Below are 14,725 nucleotides of genomic sequence, written 5' to 3' on the forward strand. Positions count from 1 at the left end.
CTTCCTTCCTTCCTTCCTTCCTTCCTTCCTTCTTCCTTCCTTCCTTCCTTCCTTCCTTCCTTCCTTCCTTCCTTCCTTCCTTCCTTCCTTCCTCCCTTCCTTCCTTCCTTCCTTTCTCTCTTCCTTCCTTCCTTCCTTCCTTCCTTCCTTCCTTCCTTCCTTTCTTTCTCTTTCTCTCTCTTTCTCTCTCTTTCTCTCTCTCCTTCCTTCCTTCCTTCCTTCCTTCCTTCCTCCCTTCCTTCCTTCCTTTCTTTCTCTTTCTCTCTCTTTCTCTCTCTCTTTCTCTCTCTTTCTCTCTCTCCTTCCTTCCTTCCTTCCTTCCTTCCTTCCTTCCTTCCTTCCTTCCTTCCTTCCCTCCTTCCCTCCTTTCTCTCCTTCCTTCCTTCCTTCCTTCCTTCCTTTCTTCCTTTCTTTCTTTCTCTCTCTCTCTCTTCCTTTCTTTCTCTCTCTCTCTTTCTCTCTCCTTCCTTCCCTCCTTTCTTTCTTTCTTTCTTCCTTCCTTCCTTCCTTCCTTTTCTTTCTTCCTTCCTTTTTTCTTTCTTTCTTTCTTTTCTTTCTTCTTCCTTTCCTTTCTTCTTCCTTTCCTTTTCTCTCCTTTCCTTCTTTCTTTCCTTTTCTTTCTCTTTTCTTTCTTTCTTTCTTTCTTTCTTTCTTTCTTTCTTTTCTTTCTTTCTTTCTTTCTTTCTTTCTTTCTTTCTTTCTTTCTCTCTTTCTCTCTCTTTCTCTTCTTTCTTTCTTTCTTTCTTTCTTTCTTTCTTTCTTTCTTTTCTTTCTTTCTTTCTTCTTCTTTCTTCTTTCTTTCTTTCTTTCTTTCTTTCTTTCCATTCCTGGGCACCTGGCACCCCCTTTTCATTCCCAGGGAGAAGCGGATACTCAGGGGAGGGTGCATTGGAACGCAGTGTCTCACATTTAAAAAAAAACAAACACATTTTTTTTTAATTTAAAAACAAAATTAACCAGTAAGTACTTATAAAAGATAGACAAATGCCCTACTTCTTGGTCTGTTTCTCCAGTTTCATATATTTCAATAAAATACTGTTTTTTAAAAAAATAAATAAATAAAATAAATGAATAGTTGGCTGAGTTTTAGCATGATGTATCAACTTCATCTCAGGGAGATAGTTCCAGACTTTTCCTGTGCCCCTGACAACCCCCCACTCACCCCACAGACCAGCCAACTGGTTCATCTGCATCCCAGAAGCTCCTTCCTGGGGAGCAGAGGCTGACCGTGATTTTTTTTTTTCCTGGAAGTAATAAAACCAAGAAGCAGTTTTGTAGTCGCCAGCCCCATTGTAGCCCAGAGGATAAGGAGCGCATCCTCTGGAGATGCGAATCCTGAACTCTTTGGGGAAGGGTGAGCCTCTCTGGAGAGAACCTTCAAGAGAATCTGAAAGTTAAGTGATAAGATGATAAAAAAATAAAAAGCGTCATCAGGAGTCCCAGGCTTTTTCCTATGACAACATCCAGATAAGTTCTCTGTAAGCCAAGAACCTCAGCTCCCTACTATCAAACCAGCTTTCTAAAGGCTCTGGGGGCGCCAGCCCGCACCTCAGCTGCAGGCGTAGGTGTGTACTCTACTCCCTCCGGAAAAGCCTGTGTTCTCTTTTGATTCTTTGTTGGGGTTTTTGGGGGGGTTTTTTGGCTTTTTTTTTTTTTTGGATCACACCCAGCGATGCACAGGGGTTACTCCTGGCTCATGCATCAGGAATTACTCCTGGCGGTGCTCGGGGGACCATATGGGAAGCTGGGAATTGAACCTGGATCTGCTGCATGCAAGGCAAACACCCTACCCACTGTGCTATCGCTCCAGCCCCTCTCTTTTGATTCTTTTTTTTAATTATTTATTTTATTGAATCACCATGTGGTGGAAAGGGAAAGTTACAAAGTTCTCAGGCTTATGTCTCAGTTATACAATGCTCAAACACCCATCCCTTCACCAGTGCCCATATTCCACCACCAAAAACCCCAGTATACCTCCCACCCCCACCCCCCACCCCCGCTTGCGTAACTGATAAATTTCACTTCATTTTTTACTTCATATCTGTTTTGATTCTTTTTTTTTTTTGCTTTTTGGGTCACACCCGGTGATGCACAGGGGTCACTCCTGGCTCTGCACTCAGGAATTACCCCTGGCGGTGCCTCAGGGGACCATATGGGATGCTGGGAATCGAACCCGGGTTGGCCATGTGCAAGGCAAATGCCCTCCCCGCTGTGCTATCGCTCCAGCCCCTCTCTTTTGATTCTTAAACAACCCCGACTCCCTCCCGGTCCCTCTCTCATATTTACCTACATAAATATTTGCATATTTACTTCACTATTTATCTTCTCCTGACATTTATTTCTTTGAGGGCCGGTTCTATTCCAGGAAAACTAAGCCGCGGAGCGGACTGATGTTCCCTTTCCTGCAAAGAGCAAACCCTCCCTCCAGCCGGAGTCCATGGGAACCTGTTCCTGTGTGTGCAAAACAAATGGGCTTCAGGTACAGCTTGAGGGGGGCCTGCTGTGGCTGGTGGGAGTGAGCGTCCACAGGGTGTGGGTGTCCAGAGCTGACGTCACCATTTCTTCTCTTTCTGCCTTTGTTGAGATGCTCAGGTGTGAAGCTCATCCAGGTCAGATTGTGCCCTATTTTTCTACTTACTTATTTTTTAGGAACATTCATTGAGACACTGTGATATAGAAAGTTGTTTAAAAGAGAGTTGTTACGGGCACACAATATTCCAACACCAATCCCCCCACCAGTGTCCTCTCCCCTGAACCAATATCTCCAGGTTCTCTCCCGGCCCTCTTGGCAGGCACAGGACACATTTATTTCCTATTATCCAGTCCCCAAGTTTTAAAGGAATGGCAAATAAAATTATCAGAAAATAAATCAATTAAAGTTCCATTTGTGATGATGAATTGCTATATGCTTTTCACCTTTCTTAATCTAGTAGAGGACAACCATGTACACGGTTAGTGCCATATTCAATGTCACACGAAGTGAAGTTTCTCCTGTCCTTTAAAGTTGCTCACAGGATGCTTCTTGTAAAACTGGTTTCAAGGCTATTAATGTCCTAAACTGTTGCCTGTTCATAAATATCTGTATATTTCCTTCAAATCTGAGTGATAATCTAGCTGGTTAGAGTGTTCTGGGTGAGGTGCTTATTTCGCTGAGTTTTTGTACTGTATCCTTCCATACTCTTCTGGCTTGTAGAGTCTAATTTGATAGATCTGCTGTACATCTTAGGAGCTTTCCTTTGTATGTAAGTTCTTTTTTTTTTTTTTTTTTTGCTTTTTTGGTCACACCCGGCAATGCACAGGGGTCATTCCTGGCTCTGCACTCAGGAATTATCCTGGCGGTGCTCAGGGGACCATATGGGATGCTGAGAATTGAACCTGGGTTGGCCGCGTGCAAGGCAAATGCCCTACCTGCTGTGCTATCACTCCAGCCACTATGTAAGTTCCGTTTTTGATCCTGCTGCATTCAATACTCTGTCTCTATCTTTGGATTTTGTCATTTTGAATATAACGTGTCTTGGAGTTTTCCTAATTGAATCTATTTTCCCCGGGACCCTTCGAGCCTCTTGGATGTCAGTGCCTGTAATCCTCTGGGAAATTTTTACTGATGTTTTCTCTAACTATTGTTTATTCATCACATGTGCCTTCCTGTTCTTCGGGGACGCCAGTGAATCTTGCATTGCTCCTCTTGACTCATCCCACAGTTTCCTGGGATGTTGCTTGTTTCTTTTCAGACTGTTTCCCACATTCTGCTGCTTCCCAGTCATTTCTCCCTTCTCATCTTGGAGCGCCTTCATCTTTTGTTCAGCTGCTGTTGTTCTGCTGTTCGGAGCTTCTATTGACTTATTTTTATACCACCTACCATGTTCTTCTTTTCTTCCATTTCAACTCTCATAGTTTCTTGTGCTTTGCTGACTACCTGAGCAATCGTTTCTTTGCACTAGTTGAACTTCTTCATCATAGTGTCACCAAAGGCACTGTCTGAGGATTTGCTGGTGTTGTTTATGTCTTTGGGGCTGTTGTTTTCCCTCCTTGGGCTTGGTGGTGCTGTTCTTGTGCTGCGGAGAGTTTTTTAGTTAAGGCCCCTGGAAGATGCTGAGGAATGAAGCTGGTGGGGCAGAGAACAGAGGTCAGGAAGGAGCCGTGGAGAGGGTCCTTCAGAGGGCGCAGGTCAAGAATGGGGTCTGCTGGGACTCGCCCGGTGGGAGGAGCTCTACCCCCTATTCTGGAATAGGTCCAGTGATGCCAGCCAGAAGCAAGCCTCACAGGGATGGTGCAGCCACAAACAGGAGGTCCGATAGGAACTGTGGTGTGAGCCCTTAAGACAGCGCAGGAGATCCTACCTCGATGTTGATTGGCTGAAGGTTGCTGAAGGCCCACGTTGCTGAGAGAGTCTCTTCCAAAATGGCAATGGGGCCCGGGGTTCAGCAATAAAGGACTTGTCTTGCAGGTGAAGGCCCTGGCTTAGATCCCCAGCACCACAAACACAACCACAAAAAGACAGCTGTGAATTTGGCTGCAGGCATTGGTCATCCTCTGGGGAAAGGTGGGTGTTTCTGGAGCACGTGATGCTATTCCAAATCACTTACTCACAAATAGAAACCTCCTTCATAATTGGAATCCCTCCTTTGGAGCCCTGCAGCTGTTGGAGCCAGCTTATATCTTAGTCTAGATCCCCCCCCCCCCCCCGTGTCATTGCAACAAAGTTCACCGTTTCCTCATCAGCAGATATTCTATCTCAAAAAACCACTTCCCTCCCTCTGTTTATCCATGAGACAAGACTTCTCATCAGGTCAAGTTTTATCCCTGGATTCTAGCCTCCACCTATGCATCCAGTTCTCTTCGGTCCCTTCCTGTAGTAAGTGGCGAACCCCTTCAAGTAACCAGCAAGGAACTAGATGGACTCCTGAACTGCCCACGTGGGTAGTTTTGCGTATGGTGAATATTGAATATTCTCATGAATCATAAGTCTCCCAATGTCATTTAGAATGGTGACCCCTATTCCTCGACCCCAGTGACAGCTTATGAAATTTATTTCTCTGAAGGGGGAGGTTTTGGGGCCTGGGCTTACTCCTGGTTCTGTGCTTAGGAGTCACTCCTGGTGGAGCTCAAGGAACCATTACATGGTGCCTCGAATGAAACCAGGGCTGGCTGCACCCACTGCAAGTGCCCTAACCCCTGAGCTACCTCTCTGGCCGCTGAATCGTGTTTCTTAATAAAGCTGGAGAGCCCAGCTGACTGTCTGCTCCCCTGCAGAGCAGACATTCCTTCTGCAGACAGGAACCCCACGTCATCTCAGACCCAGCTCGGGCCTGCGGGGGTGCTGAGGGCAGACAGCTTGGGAAGGCCCCTCTTCTCTGAGCCTGGGTATGAGGCACCACCAAAGGCTCTGCGGGGCCCTGGACATCCGGGACCGCCTTCAGGGCAGCGCGGGGACCAGGGTGGATCTGACCTCGAAGGTCCTTCTCCCCAGCAGGCCGCATCCCTGGCACTGGGAGCCCTGGTGGGCCGCCTTCTGCGGCTCCCACGCCCCCTCCCCCGCCTCCACCGCCTGGCAGAAGTGAGGAACGGGGGCCGTACTCTGGGGCGCCCCGAGTGAAGGGGATGCCTTGATTGGGCTGAGACTCCTGCAGGCGCGCAGACTCTGGGCCGATAAGGCTCTTGGCTGTGAGCGTGTTTGTGGCTCCTGGAGTCGCCCTTTTAACGTCCTCCAAGAACTTTCCCTTCGCATCCGCAGCTTGGCCAACCGCTGGGTCCCACCTGCCCTCCTGGCTGAGCCCAATCACGCTTCACTTTTGACTTCAAGTGAGAGACGGGGGCGAGGGACGGGGGCGAGGGACGGGGTGCTCTCCTATCAAACTCTTGGAGGCCATCCAGTTCTTTTGCAGACACTGTGGCTTCGAAAATGGTTTTGCAGCTCCTAAAAAATTTCTTTAACTCCCTTTAATTTATTTTTAAATTTTATTTTATTTTTACAAAGTCGTTCACTAACTTCCTTTTATTTTTTTTTTAATGTTAATTTGTGCTTTGGGGGCCAAACCCAATTGTGCTCAAAATTTACTCCTGATTCTGTGCTCAGAGGTCCCTCCTGGTGATGTTCAGGGGTCCCTGTGGGGTCCCAGAGAATGGAACTGGTATTTGCTGCCTGCAAGACAAGCACCTTAATCCCCGTTTCAGTCCCTTTCAAAGTCCTCAAGTTCCCTTAAATGTGGATATTCTGTGGCCCATCAGTTCCATTTCTAGATAAATGCTCAAGAGGAATGAAAACCCATTGTCCACAAATGTTCCTAGCAGCACTATTCAGAAGTCAAAAAGTGGAACCAACTCGAATGTTTATCAACTGATGAATGGAAAAATAAAATGTGAAACAGGAAATACTGCTCCGCAATAAATATAAATGAGCCTGCAAACCCGACGGCAGGGATGGACAGTGATTTCAGAGTCAAAACTCTTACTAAGGATGAGTGGACAGTCAAATCAGCAACACATTTCTTTTCTCCTTCTCTTTTTATATTAGTCTTTCAAGTTTCTTACATTTTTCCTTTTTGATTTAAAAAAAACCAATATCTTCATGTAGGAGCATGATTTTTGTAAGAATAGAAGTTCTAAAAATACCAGTGCTTTATTTAAATTTTATTTTACTTTATTTTTTATTGAATCACTGTGAGATACTCAGTTCCAAAGCTGTTCGTGATCCGGTTTCAATCATACAATGTTCCATCACCCACCCCTCCACATTTTCTACCACCAATATCCCCCGTTTCCCTCCCACCACTCCCTTCCCCCACTCCTCCCATCCTAGCCTGCCTCTATGTCAGGGACTTTTCTTCTGTCTGTCTCTATCTCTTCCTCCTTTCTTCCTTTTGGGCATTATGGTTTGCAATACATATAAAAAAGAAAACAAAACAGTCCTAACACTAATTTGGAAATGAAATACTTTCTTACACATGCATCTTTATATCTTTAGAGAGATACTAGTTGGTTATGGGGTTCACATTGTAGTTTTGTTGGTTCAGTGTATGAATTATTTTTGACTTTTATGAAATTATTAGTAATCATTGAAGATAATGTGCGATCCCCAGTAAGCACTGCAACCAAGTGGATGACCCCTGAATATTGCAACACACCCCTACCAACAACAAAAATATGGAACTAACAAAATGGAAAGGAAGACAAGCAAGTACAACAAAATGAAAGATGACCTGTAGACTCCGACAACATATTTGTAAATCATTTATCTAAAGGGCATGTGACTTCATATTTGAAATATATAAAGAACTCATACATTGCAGAAGGGAAAAAGCAAACAATCCAATTGAAAATGGGCAGAAGAAACAAAGAAAGATCTTCCTAAAGAAGACACACGGGAGAAGTGTAAAACAGTACCCAACTCCACTCATCACCAGAGAAGTGCCACTGAAGCAAGGAGTTAGCACATCGCAGCTCAGAGATTGGTTGTCAGCCACAAGACACAGAACCACAACCTTGGGGGAGTCTGAGGAGAGACTCCTTGGACACTGTCAATACGAATTACATTGTCGTATCACTCTGAGAACCGCCTTTGAGGTTCTTCAAAATAGAAAATCTACAGGGGCCAGGAGATAACTTGAGGGCAGGGGCACATGCCCTCCACATGCAAGACCCCAAGTCCAGCCCCCAGTGCACATTGGCCCATGAGTACCTCTAGGTATAACCCGGAGGCCACTAGCATCACTAGGCCCGAGCATTGAACTATGAAGTATTGTTGGCCAAGTACTCTGGGCAGAGACACCCTAAGCCCCCTGAATAGTGCCTGGGAGGCTGATCCCTCACCCCACCTCCAAATTAAAAGTACAACTACTGTATAACCCAGTAATTCTGCTGTTGGATATTTCTCTGCATAAGACAGACCACAAGGCGGGAGTGATATTTCAGTAGGTAATGACACTTGCTTGCATGTGGTGCTCCTGGGTTCCATCCCCACCACCACAGATAGTGCCCCAGAAGCGATCCTGAGTAAACATTAAAGCCCTGAGCACCTCCAGGTGTGGCTCAAAAACCAAAAAACAGAACCAAGGAAGAAAGAAAGAAAGAAAGAAAGAAAGAAAGAAAGAAAGAAAGAAAGAAAGAAAGAAAGAAAGAAAGAAAGAAAGAAAGAAAGAAAGAAAGAAAGAAAGAAAGAAAGAAAGGGAAAGAAAAAGGAAGAAAGAAAGAAAGAAAGAAAGAAAGAAAGAAAGAAAGAAAGAAAGAAAGAAAGAAAGAAAGAAAGAAAGAAAGAAAGAAAGAAAGAAAGAAAGAAAAAGAGAGAAAGAAAGAGAGGAAGGAATGAAGGAAAAGAAAGAAAAAGAAAGAAAGAGAGAGAGGAAGAGAGAAAGAAAAAGAAAGAGTGAGAGAGGAAAGAAGGAAGGAAAAGAATGAAAGAAACAGCAAGAGAGGAAGGAAGGAAGGAAGGAAGAAAGAAGTAAGGAAGGAAGGAATGAAAGAAAAAAGGAAGAAAGAAAAAAAGAAAAGAATGAAAGAAGAAAGAAAGAAAGAAAGAAAGAAAGAAAGAAAGAAAGAAAGAAAGAAAGAAAGAAAGAAAGAAAGAAAGAAAGAAAGAAAGAAAGAAAGAAAGAAAGAAAGAAAGAAAAGAAAAGAAAAAGAATAAAAATATGACTTTGGGATGAGAGCTCTGTACAGGAGTTAAACTGCAGACTTGCATTCAGCCCGCCCAGGAATCACCTCCAGGACTGAGCCCCTGGACTCTGCCGTCTCCTGAGCATTGCTGGAGTGAGCCCTGAGTACTCGATGGATGTGGTCCCAAACTCCTCAAAACAGAAGACAAGTAACTTTTCCAAAAAGCTACCTGCACCTTTATATTTCTTACAATTTCACTGCAGCTTACTATGGCCAAGACATGCAAGTAAAGTAGGATGGCTATAAAGAAAAGGCACTGAGCACAGATAAACACACAGACGAATATAATAAGGCAATTCTCCGTTTGCAACAACCTGGACTGAGTTTGAGGGCGTTATCGGTGACATCAGTCAGGGAGGGAAATACAAACACCGTGATCTTAATTGCATGTGGAACATTAAAAACAACAACTGCAGCAGAGCCCGGAGAGATAGTGCTGGCCCCTGTTTAATTTTTAGCACAAAGCCACCTGGGTTTGATCCCTGGCCCAGTACCCTGCACATGGTCCTCTGAGACAGAGCCAAGAGTCAAACCTGAGCATTGCTGGGTGCTCCCAAACAAAACAAAGCAAAGCAAAACAAAACACAAGCTCCCAGAGACAGAGAGTCTATATACTCAGTGGCGATAGCGTTTTGCCAGAGGCTAGGGGCAAAATTGGTGAGGAGGTCAAAGGGCACACACTTAGACGAATAAGTTCTGAGAATGTGATACATGGCATGGTGTCGTATCTTAGAAGATCGTATTTCTATCTGAAAGTCGCTGAGAGCGCAGCTCTTAAACCTCCTCTGTAGCACTGTCGTCCCATTGTTCATCGATTTGCTCGATCGGGCACCAGTAACGTCTCCATTGTGAGACTTTTTTTTTTAATTTATTTATTTTTAATTAGAGAATCACCGTGAGGGTACAGTTACAGATTTATACACTTTTGTGCTTATACTTCCCTCATACAAAGTTTGGGAACCCATCCCTTCACCAGTGCCCATTCTCCACCACCCGTAAACCCAGTGTCCCTCCCACCCTCCCCAATCCCATCTCCCCCCCACCCCACCCTGCCACTGTGGCAAGGCATTCCCTTCTGTTTTCTCTCTCTAATTAGCTGTTGTGGTTTGCAATAAAGGTGTTGAGTGGCCGCTGTGCTCAGTCTCTAGCCCTCATTCAGCCCGCAACTCCCTTCCCCCACATGGCCTTCGACTACAATGTAGTTGGTGATCGCTTCTCTGAGTTGACCTTTCCCCGGAACGTGAGGCCAGCCTCGAAGCCATGGAGTCAACCTCCTGGTACTTATTTCTACAGTTCTTGGGTGTTAGTCTCCCACTCTGTTATTCTATATACCATAGATGAGTGCAATCTTTCTATGTCTGTCTCTCTCTTTCTGACTCATTTCACTCAGCATGAAACTTTTCATGCCCATCCACTTAACTACAAAATTCTTGACCTCCTTTTTTCTAACAGCTGCATAGTATTCCATTGTATAGATGTACCAAAGTTTCCTCAACCAGTCATCCGTTCTGGGGCATTCGGGTTTTTTCCAGATTCTGGCTATTGTAAACAGTGCTGCGATGAACATACATGTGCAGATGTTGTTTCGATTGTACTTTTTTGCCTCTCTGGGATATATTCCCAGCAGTGGTATTGCTGGGTCAAATGGGAATTCAATATCTAATTTTTTGAGAGTCGTCCAAATTGTTTTCCAGAAGGGCTGAACCAGTCGGCATTCCCACCAGCAGTGAAGAAGGGTCCCTTTCTCCCCACATCCTCCATTGTGAGACTTGTTGTTACTGTTTTTGGCATATCGAATATGCCACGGGGAGTTTGCCAGGCTCTGCCATGTGGGCGGGATACTCTCGGTAGCTTGCTGGGCTCTCTGAGAGGGACGGAAGAATCAAACCTGGGTCGTCTGTGTGCAAGGCAAACGCCCTACTCGCTGTGCTATTGCTCCAGCCGGTAAACCTCCTCATCACAAGGAAAGATGCAATTCTGTGCACTGATGACTGCTATCTAAATAATTGTGATCCTTTCACACTGTAGCCAGCCGTCAGTCACTGCACCAGACTGACGCCTCCAAGGCGTGCGTGTTACCTGTCAATCAGGTGACATTCAGAGAGGATTTCTCCCCTTAGCCGCCGGCAGCAATGCTGCTAGGCTCGGGGCTCCCTCATGCTCTTGATCCTGGGTCTTTCTCCCTGGTTTTCTTTTTCTCTTTTTGATTTTGGGCCACACTGGGTTATGCTCAAGGGTTACTGATGATTTCAACAGATAGGGAGAGCCAAAGGCCAGCACTGGGAAGCTGAGAACTGCGTCCTTATGAAGCCCAGGAGGCTGCCTTCTTTCTGGTTTCTGAAGCAGCAGAGCTGAGAGAAGAAGTCGAGTGGGCACAGCACTTGGCATGCCAGTTCTGGGATCAGACCTGATCCGACCGGATTCCTGCTGTCTGTGGCTGGACTCAGCCCTCCCAACCCTGTGTGATAGCAGTTCCGCACCACAGGGGCCTTGGGACAGTTGGTCCTGAATTGACAGGACCAATAAAGGGGCTTTCTTTAAAAAAAAATAAAACAAACTAACACACACAAAAAAAAAAACATTGTTCATTGTTCTGCACTCCAAGGAGGGTAGCACTCTAGCATCCTGGAAGATAAAGAGTGAGGGATGACCTAGAGATGAAAGAGATGGGTGACAGGGAACAGCAGTGGAATCTTCCGGAATTATTTAGAAAAAAAATAGCTGCATGACTTGGTAAGAGTGTGTCTTTGTCCTTGAGAGTGGCTAACTGAAGTGTCTGGAAGTCAAGAAGAGTTTCAAAGGCTTGAAAAGTCCTTCAACAATGCTGGGCTCAGGCAATACACTCTCTGGTTACTTTGCAACTGAATTTTTTTTTTTCTTTTTGGGTCACACCCGGTGATGCTCAGGGGTTAGTCCTGGCTCATGCACTCAGGAATTACTCCTGGCGGTGCTCGGGGGACCATATATGGGATGCCGGGAATCGAACCCGGGTCAGCCTCGTGCAAGGCAAACACCCTACCCGCTGTGCTATCGCTCCACCTCCAGCAACTGAATCTTTATGAGCTGATTTGCTGAGTATCAATAGTATCAAACAGTGCTGCCGTGACCTTGCGTTTGCAGGAAGTACAGGGAGTCTCACGACGTTTCCTTTTCCACTTTCCCAAGCCACTGGTTTTGGAGTTTATGGGGTCTCAGGAAATGTGGAAAAGCTATAAGGAGTTCCCTTGCCTCAGACATCCTTTCCTTTGCCTCTTTTGCTCTCAGTGTCTCTCTTGGGCCTCCCTTTGGTGCACTGGGATTGGATGTGTCTGTACCTCTCGGAGGGTCTTGGTCAGTCACCAGCCCCCATTGGCGTTTCTGTGCAGCGGGCGCTGGGCAGACAGCTCGGCTGAGGGCAGTGGGTTTGGACAGAAAAGAACGTGCCCTAATGACCTTTGAATGGTTTCCTGTGGTACGACCCCTGGCATCCCATATGGTTCCTGAACAGCTCCGAGATCTCTGAGCACAGAGCCAAGAGTAACTCCTGGGTGTCACTAGGTGTGGTTCAAGAACAACAGCAACAACAGCAAAAGCAACAAAACCCCGCCATGCCATAGGGCAGTCTCAACTGATTGTGTGAATAAGGACGGAGATGACCAGGGCAAGAGAAGAGGCGGCAGGATGGCGAAAGCCCTGACAAGCCCTCAGTTACCTGTGTTTGGGGGCTTAGGCCGCAAATGAGTGGGAAACCTTGGTTAGTCTCTAGCTGCTAAATGAGACTTTAGTGCAGTGAGGATCAGCGTGTCAGAACCGTCTGCAGAGCTCGGCAGAAAACTCTTCTCCCCTTCTCTCCCTTCCCTTCTCTCCCTTCCCTTCCCTTCCCTTCCCTTCTCTCCCTTCCCTTCCCTTCCCTTCCCTTCCCTTCCCTTCCCTTCCCTTCCCTTCCCTTCCCTTCCCTTCCCTTCCCTTCCCTTCCCTTCCCTTCCCTTCCCTTCCCTTCCCTTCCCTTCCCTTCCCTTCCCTTCCCTTCCCTTCCCTTCTCTTCCCTTCCCTTCCCTTCCCTTCCCTTCCCTTCCCTTCCCTTCCCTTCCCTTCCCTTCCCTTCCCTTCCCTTCCCTTCCCTTCCCTTCCCTTCCCTTCCCTTCCCTTCCCTTCCCTTCCCTTCCCTTCCCTTCCCCTTCCTCTTTCCTTCCCCTCCCCTTCCCTCTTCCCCCATCCCCCTCCCCTTTCCCTTCCCTTCCCTTCCCTTCCCTTCCCTTCCCTTCCCTTCCCTTCCCTTCCCTTCCCTTCCCTTCCCTTCCCTTCCCTTCCCTTCCCTTCCCTTCCCTTCTCTTCCCTTCCCTTCCCTTCCCTTCCCTTCCCTTCCCTTCCCTTCCCTTCCCTTCCCTTCCCCTTCCTCTTTCCTTCCCCTCCCCTTCCCTCTTCCCCCATCCCCCTCCCCTTTCCCTTCCCTTCCCTTCCCTTCCCTTCCCTTCCCTTCCCTTCCCTTCCCTTCCCTTCCCTTCCCTTCCCTTCCCTTCCCTTCCCTTCCCTTCCCTTCCCTTCTCTTCCCTTCCCTTCCCTTCCCTTCCCTTCCCTTCCCTTCCCTTCCCTTCCCTTCCCTTCCCTTCCCTTCCATCTTTTCTTTTCTTTGTGTTCTTTTTCCTCCTCCTCTCCCCTCCCCTTCTCCCTTCCCTCCCCTCTCCTCCCCTTCCCCTTCCCTTCCCCTCTGCTCTTCTCCCCCCTACCCCCCTCCCGCAGTTCTGAATGTGACCTTGGGTCTTGCTTCCCTTTGTGCCTGGTGTCCAGTTCCTTTCCCCGGGGTGCTGGTCTCTCTCATCCTCTCCTGCCAGTCCTCTCTGCACCCCAAGGACAGCGTGACCATGTTTTATCACCAAGCAGAGATTGTTCTCAGTTCTCCTCCCACCAGCCATCTGCTGGTTGGCTCTTTCCCACGGCACCTGTTGCTTTCTTGCGTGTGCTGTAGTCATTCATCTCTGTTCTCACGGTCCCCGGCAGACTTTCTGGGGAGAAACCAGGTCGGCATTATTCATCTTTGCAGAGCAATGTGTGATCAGGGGCTCTGAGTTTGGATTCTAACTCTCCCACGCGCTCATTGTGTGACCTTGGGCGTTCAGCTGACCATTTCTGTGCTCCATTTTCTGGTTATTCTAATACAGGCCAATGGCAGCAAACAGTGCCAGTTAACTCAAGATAGAAAAATGTACAGTCTCTTGAAGGATTCATTTTCCTTAGGATAAAGTAGGCTGATATTTGACATCTGTGCTTGCACAGAACACGGTGGTAGCTAAACTCTGGTTTGTCCTTTAAAAAAAAATTGATTTCAGGGAAGTTCGAAAAAAAAAAAAAACTACAAATCCCTCCCACCCCTTACTTCATGTGAGGTGTAGTCGCTGTGTGACCAGGGGTCACAAGCTTGAATGTGGTAAGGGACTTTGTGAAACACCTGGGATTCCAAACGATTTTTTAAAAATTTTCATAGTAACTGATTTGACTTCTGTCTCCATAGTTTTAACTTCTCTGCATTTTTTAAAAAGTGGAGATATTACTCACATACTATAAAGTTAGCCTCTTAAAGGCACTGTTGAATTACTTTTTGGTATACACTCAATAATGCGATTCAGAGACTATCGCTGGACTAGAGCTGTTAATGACTGGATTCCACGGGACGTCAAAAGACCGAGTGGCTGCCCACCAACGAGATGGTCAGACTTCTTCGTCAAAACCCTGAACAAACGGTTTGAGTCTCTTCCTGTTCCTGGAGCGAGCAGATATCATTGGGCTACACTAGCACACGACAGGAAAAAATGGAGATGTTACTGGCTCCCGCTCAAGCAAATCGAAGATCAACGGGATGACAAGTGATACAAGTGACGCACTCAATGTGCAATCATTATCCCTCTGGAAGATTTTCAGCACCTGTGCCAAGGAAAAATGACTCATGCCCATTTTCTCCTCTCTCTAGATTTTGGAAAGCACTAAGTTGATTTTTGTCTTCATGGATTTGTCCACCCTGGACTTTTTATGTAAATGAAATTATACACCTAACCCTTGTCACTTACCACAATGTGTTCAAGATTCAGACATGTAACAT

Source organism: Sorex araneus, chromosome X (genome assembly GCF_027595985.1).
Source record: "Sorex araneus isolate mSorAra2 chromosome X, mSorAra2.pri, whole genome shotgun sequence".
Classification (NCBI taxonomy): domain Eukaryota; kingdom Metazoa; phylum Chordata; class Mammalia; order Eulipotyphla; family Soricidae; genus Sorex; species Sorex araneus.